This window comes from Callospermophilus lateralis (assembly GCF_048772815.1).
Source record: "Callospermophilus lateralis isolate mCalLat2 chromosome 11 unlocalized genomic scaffold, mCalLat2.hap1 SUPER_11_unloc_2, whole genome shotgun sequence".
Classification (NCBI taxonomy): Eukaryota; Metazoa; Chordata; class Mammalia; order Rodentia; family Sciuridae; genus Callospermophilus; species Callospermophilus lateralis.
In genome coordinates, this window is record NW_027510154.1 from 530,410 (window position 1) to 547,143 (window position 16,734).

A 16,734-nucleotide genomic window follows, 5' to 3' on the forward strand; every position below is an offset into this window, starting at 1 on the left:
TCTGATACTAACATGTAATGCAATCAATATTCTCAATATTAATAAAACTTTCACATTCTTTTTTTCTTCCTATCTTGGGAATTTAGTAGGTATTTTACATTTCCAACACATCTCAGTTTGGACAAGCCACAGATCAAGTGCTAAAATATTGCATTAGTGGTAAGAATATTAGATAGTGCAACTATAGAACCAAAGATTATATGTTCTTCTGTCAAGACAGTGGCTAGTTCTTGAAATCCAAGAATTTCCCTAGATAATGCTATGGAGACTTCTTTTACTAAATTTTTCAAATACCCACATAACAGATTGGGTAGAAGCATTAGCTGCTCCTTCAGATAGACCAGTGTTAATACAATTTTGATCATTTCAGAACCGCTGCTTGTAATTTTACAAAATTAATTTGGTACTTACAATTGTTTTCTTGTTTTTTTTTCAGCCACAAATTAATGCACTTTTTAAAATTAACTTTCTCTAAAATGATCCATGACATCACAAACTCAATACTTAATATTTGTTAAAAGAGCTAATACACATAAAAAGTATTTAACACATAAAAGAAGTTTCTGTGTACTACCCAAAACCAACAATAAAGTAAACTAAAATTCATTAGTGAATTCATTATGGTGTCATCTTTGAATTTTCCATTAGACAAATTCAATCTCGAGTACATTACTGTCTGCATCTCCTGGCATCAAAGAGACCTCTCAACCTTTGAATGTTAAGAGTACAGCTTACCATCCCATTCAAGAGTACCTTCTAGAAACCAATAGAGTAGAGAAAAGGGATTGAGAGGAAGAGAAGAGGGCAGGGTATGGGGGAGTACTGGGAATAAAATCTACCAAATTATGCCATGCCTATATACAAATATACCACAATCAATACCACTTTTAAATATAATTAGATTATAATAATAATGGAAGAGAGATCAATTGAGTAAAGCAAGTAGATCAGAGGCAGGAAGGAGGGAAGGGAAAGGGAAGGTACTTGGAAATGAGATCGACCAAATTAGGTCATATGCATGTACAAAAATGTCATAATGAATCTCATTGTTATGTAAGATTATAATGCAACAAAAAAATAAATTAATTTTAAAAAATACCTTTTCTCCAGGCACTATCATAAATCTCAGCAGGGAGGCATTTTCTCACTTGTGTTGAACCATTCAAAAGCTGCAGAGGCAGGGCAAAACTCTTGCCCTGATACACACACATGCTCACACACATACATATAAACACACAAAAATTAATATATTTATGTACATGCATGTGTATGTATTCATCACAATGCATAGAGAAGGAATTATTTCCTGCTTTTCCAGATGAGGGAATGCAGTGTTGAGATAGCAAGTACTGATTCTCAAAACCCAAAATCTGACTCTGGGGGTTTGCAGGGTGTAGCTCGGTGGTAGAGTACTTGCCAAGCATGTGTGTGGTCCTGGGAAAGAAAAAGGAGGGGAAAGAGAGGGAAGGAGCAAGAGAGGGAGGGAGGGAGGAAGAAATGAAGGAAAGACAGACAGACAAGCAAATAAATATTCACTCCAGACTGAAGAGCAGGGAACAGAGAATTAAACAGATACACTCCATCTTTTTAACCATCCCAGGAGAGACTTTTCACGTGGTTAAAAATCACATCAGGTGCCTTCAAAGGCAGTCTGAGGACTTTCTCATTGCATGCCCTCAGAGTTCTGTAGTCTGCAAAAAAGATAAGAATCCACTTACATGTACTCTCTATGAGCAGAGTGTACCGCAGCCGCATTGCTATAACGCCACAGGACAATCGCTGATGACAGGACATCCAGGATGGCGTCAAACTAGAAGAAAGAGACATGACTTTAGTGGTTTTTCCAGAGTTAATGGGGCATGGCTATGAAGACACAGGATAACTATCCTGTGATTCAGAATATCTGAATGAGTGATTCGAAGCACTGTTTTTTAGACACTTTGATGCAGCCATTCAAGATCTTCATCGTAAAATCTTGGGAGACTGGAGACTCAGTACTCAAGTGCTGACCTGGTAGCAGCATCAGAGCCCCTGTGTTATTGGTGGGATCTGCTGCCACATCCCCTGACTCTTAGCACTCTGGAAATGTGGGACAGGGGTACACTGTTCTAGAAGATGTGGCCCTCATTTCCCCAAGGCCAGCAAGATAATTTCAACATTTTCCCGCATATCCCAAGCCAAAGATCTTGGGTAAGGATTCTTTTACTGGCTGTCAATGGAACTGCTTTACCTGGGTTCAGGGGTAAGGATAGGAGTCACCTAGAGGCTCCAGGAACTACACCAACACTTCAATATTGCATACAAAATTCAGCACTGTGTTTGAATAAGAGAAATGCAGAGAGAGAGAAAAATGGATGGAAGGAGATGGTGTTCAGGGAAAAGGTGAGGTCTTGCTAAAGTAAAGGAAGAAAGTGTGTGTGTATATATGTGGTGTGTGTGTGCAGTGATGCGCATTATTCTCGACAATCCACATCCTTCTTCAGATTCTGAAAAGAATCTGCATACCTGCCAAACATTAAATTCTTAACAACAAAGGGCAGAAGTGGGTTTAGGAACATGCACACATACCCGCAGGAACAGGAAACCCTACCTCTATGCAGAAGGGATGTGAAATGAGCTCTTTTGTGAGTCATCACACCATGTCACACTGCTCATCCAGAAAACTACAAGCACTGACACTTGAAGGGGCATGGGGAATTGTTATCCAATGCTTCAAAATATTAACCCTAATCCTGTAAAAAGAGACCTGCTTTCTCTGACCAACTTCCCTCAGGGGGCAGGCTGAGAATTCAGGCAGTCCTAGTTGGGCTACAGACTGGCTTATCCCAACGTGAGTAGTATCAATCCTAACTCTCAAACAGCTCTGTCGACACCAGCAAATGCATCACTCCAGTACAGGCCAGGTCTACACACAACCTGGAAGAGAAAAAAGAACTGAGATTCCTAAAACACCCTCTCAACTAACCACTTTGTTAAAAATGTGGTTCCCTCCCAGCTGTGCTGGAGAAATATAGTCTCATTGCAGTTTAATTCTACTGAATTATAATTTTTATAGAAGCTGTTTCCATAAAAGGTGTGTTACCCATTCCAATCACCCTCTTATTTGAGGGCTTAGGGTGAGACTCATGAGCTTAGAAAAATCGTGCAAAATTTCATGAAAGTACATTTCAGATTACTTACTGCAAACCCAAAAGCAGAGGTGCTGTACCTCATAATGGAGACAGCTAAAAAGAAAGAAAATATTATTCAGAATATTTTAAAACCTCATAGACAATTTCTCTCACTTGTGTGTATATCAATACATTTGATACAGCCTTTTAAACAGTGAAAAAGCTCCAAGAGAATAAAAGTAAAAATTAACTGTCCTTGTAAAAATCTGAGAATTTAAAAAAAATTGAGAGTGAAAGATTTCCAAACTCTACCTGCAAGAACTTCCCTCCCCAGCATGTTCAGAAGCACCCAATAGCCAACTTCAGGATAAGCGTGCTTAAGTAGTTGTCAATCAAATGACTTCAGAGACTTTGAGAATTTAGAAAGTAGTGTTGGGGAACTGGAAAATATGCTAAACTTTCAAAGTGAAACTTCAACCATCCAAACTCCTCCCATAATAAGGTAATTATTATCTAGTGATCTAATGATATCTAATGTGCACATTATTGCTAACATACAAAAAAAATTTTTTTTTGCCCACTGGAGTTTAATAGATATCAACACAGCTGTTTTTTTTTTTTAAAGTGACAAGTGATCTCAGATTAAACAATAGATGTCTGCAGTTACTTAAAACATTTTATCCATATTCAAAAATTAGAGGTACAAGTTAATTGGGTGGCACATTTGTCTAATTATATTTTGTGTCAAAGCAGAGGCAAGCTTCAAAAACTATCCTCAATTTGACTCAATAAAGGCAGATCATAAAACAAAAGCCATATTCAACAAGCAACGCCCACCCTTCAAGGAATGCAACCACCTCTGGGTCAGTAAAGCTTGGAAGCAGCTGGATCCTGAGCCTAGGAATTGCAAGAGAGCACAGGTGGGAGGCAGGCACAGAGGTCAGCACCTATATGGACTTCCATTCACCCCAATGTCTCTTTCTGGGGATCTATTTGCCATCCAACCCTCAAAAACAGACTCCAGAAAGTCAACTGCTTAAGCATTGTGCTGTGTACCCCTGCTCCCAGCCACAAAGGGGTCACTGGACCTAAAGTGGAGCAAACATACTGCATTTTCTGTGATTTAATGATTGCTACTACAAGACAGCCTCGTCGGTCAATTTATGTAGTTACAATTGAATTTTAAACACTGGAGCTTTCATCAACCCTTGTTTGCTATAAAAAGACTGAGGAGCAGAAAGACAAGCCTGGGGTACAATCAGTAATGGAGACTAAAACTAGGGTTCCTAATGTTTCTTAGTCCTCCCTGCAACTCAGCCACACTCCAGGGCTCAAACTATGAGTGGACAACGACCAACTAAACCCCTCACCTTTCTGTCTTTGTCAGGAATAGCTCCTGGTGTTCCTGCTGTTGCTCTTACTAGTTCAGGGAGGGTCTAGAGCCATCTGTGCAGTGCCATTCTCAGCAATGCAGTACTACAAGACAGTAGTTGGGTGGTATAAAAGGCTACTGGGCCTTCCCAAAGAGCATTAATTCCAGGACCCTGTCAACATGTGTATAAGAGGTAGCTGATCCCCGGCAGCACTGTCCTGAGCATGGGAGAAATGCCCTATGAAACTGGCTTACAGTAAGTGCTCAGTCATTGTTAACTAAACTGAACAAAATTCCATCATAAAAGTCATAGAGGGTATTTGGGTTTTCCCTTTATGGTCTGTTTTTAAAACATCTCAGCTGTGCTTTCTTGTCAGCACAACTGATAAGAAAGATCCCTACTAAGATCTTGCACAGACATTATCTAAATGGGATTCAAAGAGAGGTGTCAGTCCAGAGCTCCCACTCTGTCTCCACTTGTGCTCTCCAGCCTGGGCACCAAGGACAACACACAAATAAAACAGAGCTCCCCTCACCTGTCATCACAGATCACCTGTTTTGTAAGTGGTAAGCCATGATTTTAAAATATCTGTATCTGAGCAATTTGTTTATACTAGACATTTATATAGTAGTCCACAGATTTCAAAAAGGTGGACGCTTACATAATTATAGTGAAATATGTAAGAAACTTATTTCATAAATCAGAAATCAAAGGACATGCCACTAAACAGCCAACTCCTTGACTCTAGGGGAGCTCAATGTCCATGATTTTGAACACTCTAAATTATACTGGAGAGTTCTGCTGTGAGAATTATACCTGCCCAGTAGATGGATAACTGAAGCACAATGGAATATTAATATTCCTCTGTCCCCCGTGTATCATGGAAAATGCAAGAGTCCTTAAAAGATATGTATCATTTCCTTATAAATTGCCTCCATCTAATTTCTTTAATGACATGGAAAAGAAGAAATGCCAAAAAATTGCATGTGGAATCAAGAGTACACTGAAGGGCCCTTCACACAGCCTTGGCTCTGACGACTTCCATGTGGCCAGGTCCCCAGGTTTGCTGTTAAATAACAGCAAATAGTCATTAGCACAGGATTCAAATTGAAGAGTTCAGATGGCCTTTGAAGAATTTATGAAGAGTATCAAGTAATAACTTCATTTTCTTTGCTCCACAATTCATCACAATATATCCTAATTCTGGGTTATAAATAATCTCAACAGACAAACAAAGTCAGATTGATTAAAACAGTTCTGTTCTGTAAGACTGCAGGGTAATCCATGGGGCATTTTGTTTTTGTTGTTGTTGTTGTTGGGGAGCAGTGCTGGGGGCTCATATCCAGGGCCTCTTGTATGCTAGTTAAGTGCTGTACAATTGAACTATATCCCCACCCCCATGGGGTGCTGAGATATTTCCAGCTTCCCACATGCTACAAATGAGTTTCACCTGGGCCAGGAAGATCACCCAAGGCACATATGACTGAGCATAACCAAAAGCCATCATGGGGCCAACAAAGTTCAACATTGCCCATAAGGCAGGTGTTAGGTTCAACAGTGGACGACAGACATGGGACCTGTCAACCTTAAATAATAATGCTGCAAACTGGCAAGGTCAACAAAGAGAAGGGAAACCAGGAAACAGTGAAGCAGAGTTCTCCAGTGAAGGCTGTTCTTATCAAGATAGGGCCCACAGAGCCCACAGAAGTGATAATGATATCACCAAGGCCTTCACTATATAGGTCCAGGTCCTGTTTAATACACCCTGCAGCTGTTCTGGAATGAAGCCCTTGATATCAGCAACCTATCTTTATCTGGATAGTACTATTGCCAGAATTCCTTAGAGGAATCTCCAAGAATGTTTTTGATATTCACAATAGAACCTGTCTCCATGCCTCATAATTTGAACATGCACTTAGGCTAGTGACCACCAAGAGCATACAAGGCATGCTATTATAGGTTGGGGAACCTCATTCAATTCCCCAGCGAGCTGTGGCCTGGGCTTCCTCCTCTGCAGCTTTGCCATTGTTAGGCTGGAATTACAAAAATATAAATACATTCTTACCATGCATTGGGGTCCTTTCTCTTCCCCTCCCTTTCCGCTTCTCACTTTGGTATCAGGGATTGAACCCAGGGGCACCAAATCCCCAGCCCTTATTATTTTTCATTTTGAGACAGGGCCTAACTCAGTTGCTGAAGCTGGCCTTGAACTTGCAATCCTCCTGCATTGTCTCCCTAGCTGCTGGGATTACAGGGGTGTGTCACCATTCCCAGCCATCCCAGCTTTTCCTTTTTACTCAGAGTCTTTTAAATGTTCATAGTTATAATTTTTGGTGCCCTGCCCAACATCCAATCCTTCTCCTGGTGGGAGCATAGCAATTCTCATCTGGGGACCTGCACCCGCCCTACTCGAAGTGATATGGATAGGACGACATTTTGCCCACTCTGGTATATCCCATTAACTTGTCCCATGTACAAATTGAATGATTCAAAGCTGTCTAAATTTGATTTGAGGCAATAAGAATCTCTCCCAAGTTTGTCAAAAATTTTGGGAAGAGGATGACTAAGAGACAATTACATAGCTTATAAGACAAAACCAAGAGCTATAGGTGGTGAATTTGACATAAATGGGTAAAGACTGCCTCAGAATGAAACCAACACAGAGGAAAAGGAAATTAAAGATCAGAGACAGATGAAAGCCCCAAGGACATCAACTGAACCTCTGCAATCAGCCTTGTTGGAAATCTAACCCTCTATTCCTCAAATAGCCTCACTCAATAATTCCTCAAATACATCATCCAATGATTATTTCATTTTATTAAGCCAGTTGTTGAGTTTCTATGACTTGCAGCCAAATGAATCTTAATACAATATAATTTGACCTAATAATCCCATGTCCAAGAATTTCTTTTAATGCCTAAAAAATGCTTTATATTCAAAATATTCATAGCAGGTTCATATGATTTATAATAGCAAAACGCTAGATATGATGTAAATATCCAGCAGTATGGCAATGGTTCATGTATGGTCTATTCAAAGAATGGGCTACACATAGCTTAAATTGTATACAAAAGTTAATGCTTATAGTGGCATATTCAGCAAAATAATGAAGTTGATAATAAACAGACAGGTAGTATGTTGGGTGCCATACTTCCAGGTTGCTATGGGAAATGATGGGTCTTTTGGGACAGGGAATTCTGGCTAGTGCAGGTGAAAACTGAGCGAGGAGATCAGAAGAAGCTTTGCTGAAATTTAAGCAAAGACAAAGGAGAAGGGAGTCAGCCATGTAGTTATCTAGAGAAAGAACCTTGCAGATAATGGAAAGATAATGCAAAGACCCTGAGATAGCCCTCATGACCTCTGACTTGTCAGGTGCTCTAAGATGAAAGAGAACAGAAAGGCAGTTATGGGAGATTATTAGGATAAGATACAAAATGATGTGATATAACTAAATCTACAGCTGTGCCTTAAAAATGCACCGAAAACCAGGGGGCAGGAAATTCCCTCAAATGATAACAGTGGGTAATCTTAGATAGAAAGGTTTGAATAGATGCTTTTTTTTTCTACTTTTTGTATTTTCCAAATTTCCTATAGCCATCATATTTGACCATTCAAATTGGAAAAAAATAGTTTTATTTGCAGGAAAAAAAGTTATCCAACTCATAACAATACAACCCGAGGTCTAAAATAAAAATAGCAAAAATCAGAATTTTGATGGGCCTCCGGGAGTAGGTGCACTGTGTGCTTCGTGAATGCTTCTGGCTGATAGGAAAGTACATTACCATACACATCTTCATCACATCTAAGTTTCTAAAATCCATCTTCCTAGTCAAATGGCCTCCACAGTCAGGGAGCTAATGACCTGAACAGTTCAGGGGAGTGTGGTGGAGGGCCAGGCAAGCCAAGGTGTGGAACATAAGCAAAATGTCACTCCCAATCTGTGAGACATGGGAAGAGTTTCTCAGGTAGGAACATAAGTGAGTTTGAATGATGACTTCACAGCTATTTTTAGTGTATGAAGATTTATTAAGCTTCACAATTTTGATCTGTGACTCTTCTCTGGGTCTTTAATTTTTTATATGATATGTGCAAATTATTTTTTATAAAGCTCTTAGACTTTTTTGGTAATTTCATTAAAAGTCAAGAAACAGATGGCAAATTGAATAAAGAAGAAGATTAATTCCATTTCTACCTATGACAACAGTAGAAATAAAAGGAAATTTTAAATGCTGAGTGTTGGTGAAAGTATGGGGATGCAGTATCTTTTCTGTAGAGAAATCTCTTCATAAGACAAATTAGAAATATTTATCAAAATGTAGCATACACATTCTTTGCACTCAGCAATTATACTTTAAGAAATATATTCTGTACTTGTGTTGGCACAGATGCCAAAAGAAACATTCAAGTATGTTTATTATAGATACATAAAAGCAAAATATTAAATCACTCCATTGATAAAGGCAGTGCTTTAATGAAGTAGTACATATCCATACCTCAGAGGTTATTAAGCTCTTGAAACAGATAGATGTGTAATGCGCAAAATATAGTAAGTGAGCAAAGCAAGATCATTAGTAATTGTCAAAGCTCATATGTGTGGGTACATGGGTGTTCATGGAAATAAAATTATATAAATAAAATTTTAGAGAAGCTACAAAAAAAAAAACTGGGGGTGATGATTACTTTAAAGGAAAGGGAATAAGAGTGCAAGGTTGAAAGGATGTTCTCATTCCACTTCATAACCTATTGTATGCTTTGGATTCTCTTCCTGTGTATGTTGTACATGTACCTGCATGGATTTCCAAGGTGAAAATACAAGTCCATGCACCACAACCAAATAAAGCAGCCTAACCATGGGTCAGGGCACCGGCAATCAGCTTCTATGGAGTTGCTTGCCAACACAGACAAATTTTATTTGGCCAAAAATAGCTTGTACAGATAGGGATTTAAGTGGCTGACATCTTAGACTACCTAGGTCTGCTATCAATTTATAGGATTACAAATCAAATATGTTTTTCAATATCCACAAAGTAAAATTAAAATAGTCAGGAATTTCCCAAAATTAAAATCCCTAGGAGAACACCTTTCTCCTTTTGCAATAAAACTTTTCTTCCTAGTTGAGGACAATGTTAGTGGAGAATCAAGGAGGAGGAGAGAGAGGGACAAATGCAAATATTTTCAATTATATTACTGTCCAGGACATTTGATGAGGAGATATAAAACCCAGACAATATTCTGCAGTGACTAGGAAGGTCAGATCTCCATTTGGCTACATTATCTCTTTTATTAGGTGTTGAAAACCTATGTGGTCTCTTTTTTTCAAATTTGCCATCACATCCTAAGCAGTTAACTGCACAATCTTAGGATTATTCTAGATAAAAATATAAAACTAGACTCAAATAAAATTTATACTATAACTAAAATAATTTTCTCAACAAATATGCCTCAATTTATTTGAAATCATGTCAATGGGTGTATTTTAGGGTAACCTAGATTTATTTTATTTCAAGTATACTGTCAGCTTTCATTAACTTGAGCATGAGTCCTTATAGATTATACGAAAGTAAAAATGGGAATTAAAGAAAGAAATCTGAAGTATGGTTTCCAAATCAACAAATGCATTACCTATCCATATATCCTATGTATACTCTAAAGTGAGAAGAATACAACGACAAAGAAAAGACATCACCAGATCCATCAAATGACCAACCCAATATCACAAGAGAAGCCTGGGGAATCAGTTACAAGAGCAAGCATGAAATTCACAAAAGTGAAATTATAGATACTCTATGATGTCACTTTGTCAAATAACCCAGACTGAATTCTAATAGGATTTTATAGCTAAAGAGCTGTGTTTGGGGCATTTTACATGAGCCAGGACAATTTCCCAATGATACTGAGTTATAAATCAAAGATGAATCCGTATTGATGCTCCAAAGGAAAATAAAGAGAGTCATGGTTTTTCTTGATCCATTGACAATAATTCTTCCTTAGTAGCACTAGTTCTATTTCCACTCAGCACTAATAAATAACTCATAACTAGGTATCAGGTCAGAAAATTGAAAGTCTGCAAACTCTCTGCCATGGTTGAAGCATCTACCTCATGGCTCTTCAAAAAGAGTTTCTTAGACCCTGTAGATTTAAGTCTTCCCATCCTGGCCCCATTTCATTTCAATCACAGCAACTTCCTTATCTTCAGAATTAGAATTCTGTCAAAGATTTACCTGCAGAAATGTAGCAAAAAAGAACCCACTGTATACCATCCTTGTAAGAAGAATGAATAATGACAAACCAGAAACAAAGAGAAAAACAAAAGCATTCCTATGAAATATTTGGGTAAAGATCGAAGACATACAAGCAATATATAAGAGAAATATGATGGCAGTAATCAGGACAGTGGTTACCTCTGGAGTGGGACAGTGACTTGCAGAGGACATGAGAAGGACTTGTCAGGTGGGAAGATGAGTGAGTGTGAGTGTGGTTACACAGAAAAGCTCACTTTGTGAAAATTCATTAAGCCTCACAACCTACCCTCATTCCCTGGTCCACATCAAAACCCCTGCTACAATTACTATCCAATATCAAAATAAGGCTGATCTATTTCTATCCTCAAAGATAGTTCTCAGAGATATCTATCAATCACCACCATGCAATAGGTACCATGACTCTCAACTTCAACGCCAGGTAATCCTTAACTGTGAAGCACATATATGCAGAGAGTGGACAGTCATTAAGCATCTTTTTTCATTCATTCTTCCTTCCTTTTTCTGGTAAAAGAAGTTCCCCACTCCTTTTTTAAAATTCTTCTTCTTTGAGGCAGGGACTAGTCCTTCTCAGTAGCTAAAATGACCCCATCCTCCTCCATTAGAGGAAAGTACATGACCTGACTGCAGCATATCCCACCCCCTGGACACAGTGACTAGACAATCAGAATCTTTTTTTTTTTCAGAGAATGAGAGAAATGATGGGACAGAAAAAGTTTTTCTTCTCCTGATATATGGGAGACTTTTTTGGGGGACAATTCAAGGCCACTCATGTAGAAAGCCTGTCTAAGAATGATGCTGACACAGAAGAAAGAAGAAAAGAGAGGAAAGGAAGGAGGGAGTGAGAACTGAACTCTGATATCATTTGATCTCATGGATATGGCCAATTCTATTCTGTAATACATTCTCATTTATTTTGCTTATGCTAAGACGAGGGACTTTCACCGCTTATCCTGGAACTCTCAACTGCTACAACATACTTACATCTCTTTCAATCAGAGCGCCTGATGCTCAGACTCATACTACTCCCCTCTCATCTTGGCATCATCCAAAGATAAATTAAGAACCAATTCACATGACGGTTTCTTCAAATAAGCTCCCTTCAAATTATAGACACAGGATCAGTCTTAAAAATCCAATTACATCCAATTCAAAGGCATAGACACACCACCAATATGTAAAATCTACAGCTAACGGGATGATGGCTGAAATGGTATTGCCTAGTTAACCTCACTTTGTTTTGACCCTTTCTCACAATAAAAAGTTCATCCCTAAAGGCCAACTAGGCTGTGGTTTGACCATAGCACAGGAGCACTTCTGCTATCTCACCACCATTTGCCTCTTCCATGACCCTTCTTTCCTACCACTGTAAGGGGGACAAAAGTCCAAGATACTGAAATGATTTCTCCTTTGGAAAAAATATCCAAATAATTCTACTTACAAAATATATTTTCAGCAAGTTCTAGAGTATCTACGTCAGGAGTTCGCAAAACACCCCCAAGTTTTGTGAGTCACCAGAAAGACTCCCAAGACTTGGCATATAGTCATATCCATGGCTAAGATTCATTATAACAAAAAGATATAGAGCAAATTGAGCAAAGGGGAGAGGTCCATGGACAAAGTCTGGAGGAAACCAAATGGAAGCATCCAAGAGTCTTCTCCCAGAGGAGTCACAGAAGACAGGTTTAATTCCTCCACAGGTTATGACAACAACTTGTTCAAAACTTTAGTGATCAGGGATTTTAGGGACCCTTTTACATAGGTACCCTCCACCTAGTACCTACCAAAACTCCAAACTCCCAGGAGGAAAGCACGTGTTGCACATAAACCACATGGGTTGCACAAACAGTTTAGGCACAGTAAGCCACTTTTATTTGGAGAAAATTTATTTTCTGTGTAGGCAACTCTTTACTAGCCAAGCTCTCAAACACTACCAATAGCCAATAAAGCATGCAAGCACTTTTAGGATAGGCAATCTCCAGCCTGCTCCATTAGCCTTCTCTGCACAGGATCACAGCTAACTCCTCTCATTAAAAAGAGAATGGAACCCTGAGACAGAAGCAACTTATCCAAAAATCACATAGTAAGGCAAGAACTGGCACTCAGGTGTCCAGATTCACAGAGAGAAAATCACATTGTCACTCCTAGATATATCTTCCAGAGAAGTCAGTTCACTTCAGAGGCATAGACTAAAAGGAATGGAGATGCAAAAATGACTCTTCTCAGTCCACAAATTTTCCATGGCAACATTAATTAATTACATCCATTGCTTGAATGTTTCACGGATGGAATAAATATAATTTTTAATATCCTTCCACTATCCATCCTTTTAGGAAAAAAAAAAGTCTCAACTCTACTATATTTTAAAATACCCAGTTAATTACCACTTTAATTAAAATCATACACTTTCACTTAAAGCTGGAAGAGTCCTTAGAGATGGTCTATCTAATCCAACAGCCTTATGTAAAAGAAAAAGAAATGGTCCAGAGAGGGAAGCTACTTGACGGAAGCCTGGTCATCAATGTGTCCAAAACCAGGGCAAGAATCCTCCTGTCCTGACTTCCAGTCATATGCCCATCCTAGCACATGTTGCTTTCTCCCCCCCGCCCCCCAGGGCAGACTGTCTGAGAACAGAGGACTATAAGCTTATTATACACCCTTAAGAGCTTAGTGATCTAAAATGAATTCTCAGGAAGGAAGCCTGTACAGCCTTGCAAAGAACCAATAATCTTCAAAATGGATTGAAAAATTATTGTTATCATGGAGGAGATTTTATATGACATTTAGATGATATTTATATTCATCCCTTTTAAAATATACATGGTTACCCAGAAGCATAATGCCGTGCTGAGTCCGCAAAGATGCAACATGCCCCAGACATCCAGGCCCCACAAGCAAAGCTGCTGGACTGGCCACCAGGGACCTTTCACACCCTGTCTAACCTCTAAGCAATTTGTGATTCCTTCAAGCTCAATCAGCCTGAAAGAAAATTAAGGAGATTATTTAAATGGTCAGAGGAAACAGAGATTCAGTCTTCCCGGGACAACATCATCATGACACCATGCACAGAGAGCCACAGAAATACAGGACTACAGAGGACTAGTCATTTCTCTACAGAACAGATTCTCATTGTGTATGTAATCCAGCAACTAGAAAAACCTAAATGAGGACAATGTTTCCATTCTATTTTGAAATACATGTAAAATAATAATAATAATATTAATAATAATAATAATAATAATAATAATAATAATAATAATAAAAAGCTGACGGATGAAAGTCTAGAAGGTGAAATTTAAGTTGTACTACTACAAAGGTATAAATCAAGGTTTATCTACTGGGGACACTTTAGCCCCCCTACCCCAGGGCGCATTTGGCAAAGTCTGAGACATTGTTAGTTGTCATGGGGAGAGAAGATGACAGCTAATATCTAATGAGTAGAGGCCAGCTTTCCTGTTAAATGTCCTACAAGGATCATGACAGCCCCAACAAAGAATTATCCAGCGCAAAATATCACCAGCTGATGTGAACAGATAAAGACCAATCGACAGCTCCTGATGGTGTGTGGGAATAGATGTGATGCCCAGAGGTCTACACTGTTCTAGTATTGAATATGATGATGATGGAATCAAAACCATAATTCAAATAATCAGAGAATTCCATTTCCCAAAACATTTAGATAGAGTTTTAGTTGGAATATTTTACTGGGTTTTTAATTTTTTTCATTTGTGCATTAAAATTATACATAGTAGTGAAATCCATTATTCCATATTCATACATGCACATAATTGATCAATCTCATTCCTTAGTACCTTCCCATGCCCTCTACCCTACTCTCCCACTTACTCTACTATTACTGATCTCCCTTCTATAGTTACTATTTTAGTTAGTGCATTCCTTATGATATATTCACACATGAACATAGCACAGTTTGGTAGATTTCATTACTTCTCCAGGCCCTCCCTTCCTCCTGCCCCCTACTCTACTGGTCTCCCTTCTATTTTCATATTTCACTTTTTTAAGGCTTGTGTCCTTTCATTCTGCAAAACTTTGAATGTCTTTTAGCTCCAATTTAGCCATTATTCTTGGGATGAAGCTGCAGCTCTACCTCCATACTGGGGCCCAGGAAGCAATGGGACCCAGGGTAAACTTTGAAAAGGGACCCACAGTGCAGAGCTTGCCATCATTGATCATGTGGCCTACATTCCAGAGTCTCCAGTTTCCACTCAGCAGATTGTATTTTTAATTATGCTTCTAATAATTTAGAGTAAAATTTTATGAAAACACTGGTAAATCAAGACACTAATTAGGAAGAAATGAAACCTGTATTACCAGTGACACAGCAGATCCTGATATCCTAAGAAAGAGTAGGTGATGAAAGATCTGCAAAGCATGAATTTATAGAAAAATAAAATGCCCAAGCATTAAGAGTAAAACAGGACCATGGCACAGACAAATCCAAAAATTTAGGAAGATGTGTTCATTCGTCACTTTCTCTTACTTAGTTCTTGTCTTTTGGTGTCCTTTCTTGCACCAAACACACACACACACAAAACAAAAGAGACTGGGGCTATAGCTCAGTGGCAGAGCATTTGCTTAGCATGTGTGAGGCACTGGGTTCAATCTTCAGCACCACATAAAAATAAGCAAATGAAATAAAGGCATGCTGTCCATACACAACTACCAAAAATAACAAACAAACAAAAAGAAACCTCACAAATTTGGATGAAGAAATCACCTGAAGGTCAAATGGGAAGATAATTAATTAACAGGATTAGAGTGCCTTTAGGCGTCCATCTAGAGTCATTATCCAAAGGATATTGAGGCCAGATCTGATTGCACAAGCGGATAAGTTTTGGGAGCTTTAGGTCCCGGCTGAGAGAAAGAAACCCTAGGTTAGTCAGGAGGCCACCTAGGGGATTATGGGAGGGAATGACCAGGAACCACCCATGATGAGAGGAGGGAGGTGAGTTTAGAGATGGGTCCTCGCCAGTCTCTATCATCACCTGTTTGAGGGCAGTTGATGATAGACAACTCAGGGGAGTTGTCTCCACCACTGGGTAAGCATCAGGGCAGGAGCCCATAGAGGCACTTGTGTGCTTAGTGCTGGAGCTGCATAGAGAAGAGATAGAGTAACACAAGGCTGGGGTTCAGTCTCACCAGGAGTAGTTCCCTGATTGCCCTCAGAAGTCAAGACTCTGTAGCATTCCCAGACCTTACCTGCAATGGTGGGGGGAGGGCGTTCCACAGAATGGAGGGCCTGCTTCCAACATGGGATCCAGGTTGGGGTCTGGGGATGCTCAGTGACCCTCAAAGAGGGGAGCAGGCAGGCCAGGGAACTCGATTCCAGGTTTTGGCACCAAAAATAAAAGGAAAATGAGAAAGCGAGAGACGGGGTGGGTAAGAAATGAAGGACCTAGGCCACCTCACCCCCTCGTCTCTTATTCTCTCACTTTCCTTTCAGGCTTGGCCTCCAGGAGAGTCTCCAGGCTCATGGGGGGTCCTGGGATCCTCCCACACAGTGTTGAGTGGGGGATGGAGGAGTTTTCCAAAGAGGAGCAGGAAGGAGGCCCTGGGGCATGCCTGTGCATAAGAAGTGGGCAAGCACATGGAAGACAGCATAGGAAACAAAAATCTCAGTGAGCACAGTGAGGTGAGAACCAGAGGAAGAATGCTGACCGATCAAGGGAGGAGATTCAGGGTGGTGGGCTATAGAAGGTCTCCAAGAACAAGACCCTGAGGAAAGGGCAGCAGTGGAGAGAGGAGGCACAGGGAACACAGAGGAAGAATAGAGGGGATATGTGGATTTTGAAAACTCCTGGAGATTGTAGAGGAAAAGATGCTAAAAAACGAGGTTATGGATAGTGACCTGCCTGTGAAATTCTACAGTGTGGTTTTAATCCTCAGAAAAGCCTGGTCCTGCTGTATTTCTCACTAAATAAGGAAAATAAAAATGCCAATAGGGCCTGTTGCAGCTATGACTGGGAAAAA

The 16,734-nt window shown here is 39.5% G+C and overlaps 1 pseudogene; it reads right to left on the minus strand.

Moving 5' to 3' along the window:
* The window catches only part of LOC143388539 (uncharacterized), a 200,403-nt pseudogene that overhangs the window by 65,186 nt on the left and 118,483 nt on the right, over positions 1-16,734 (minus strand).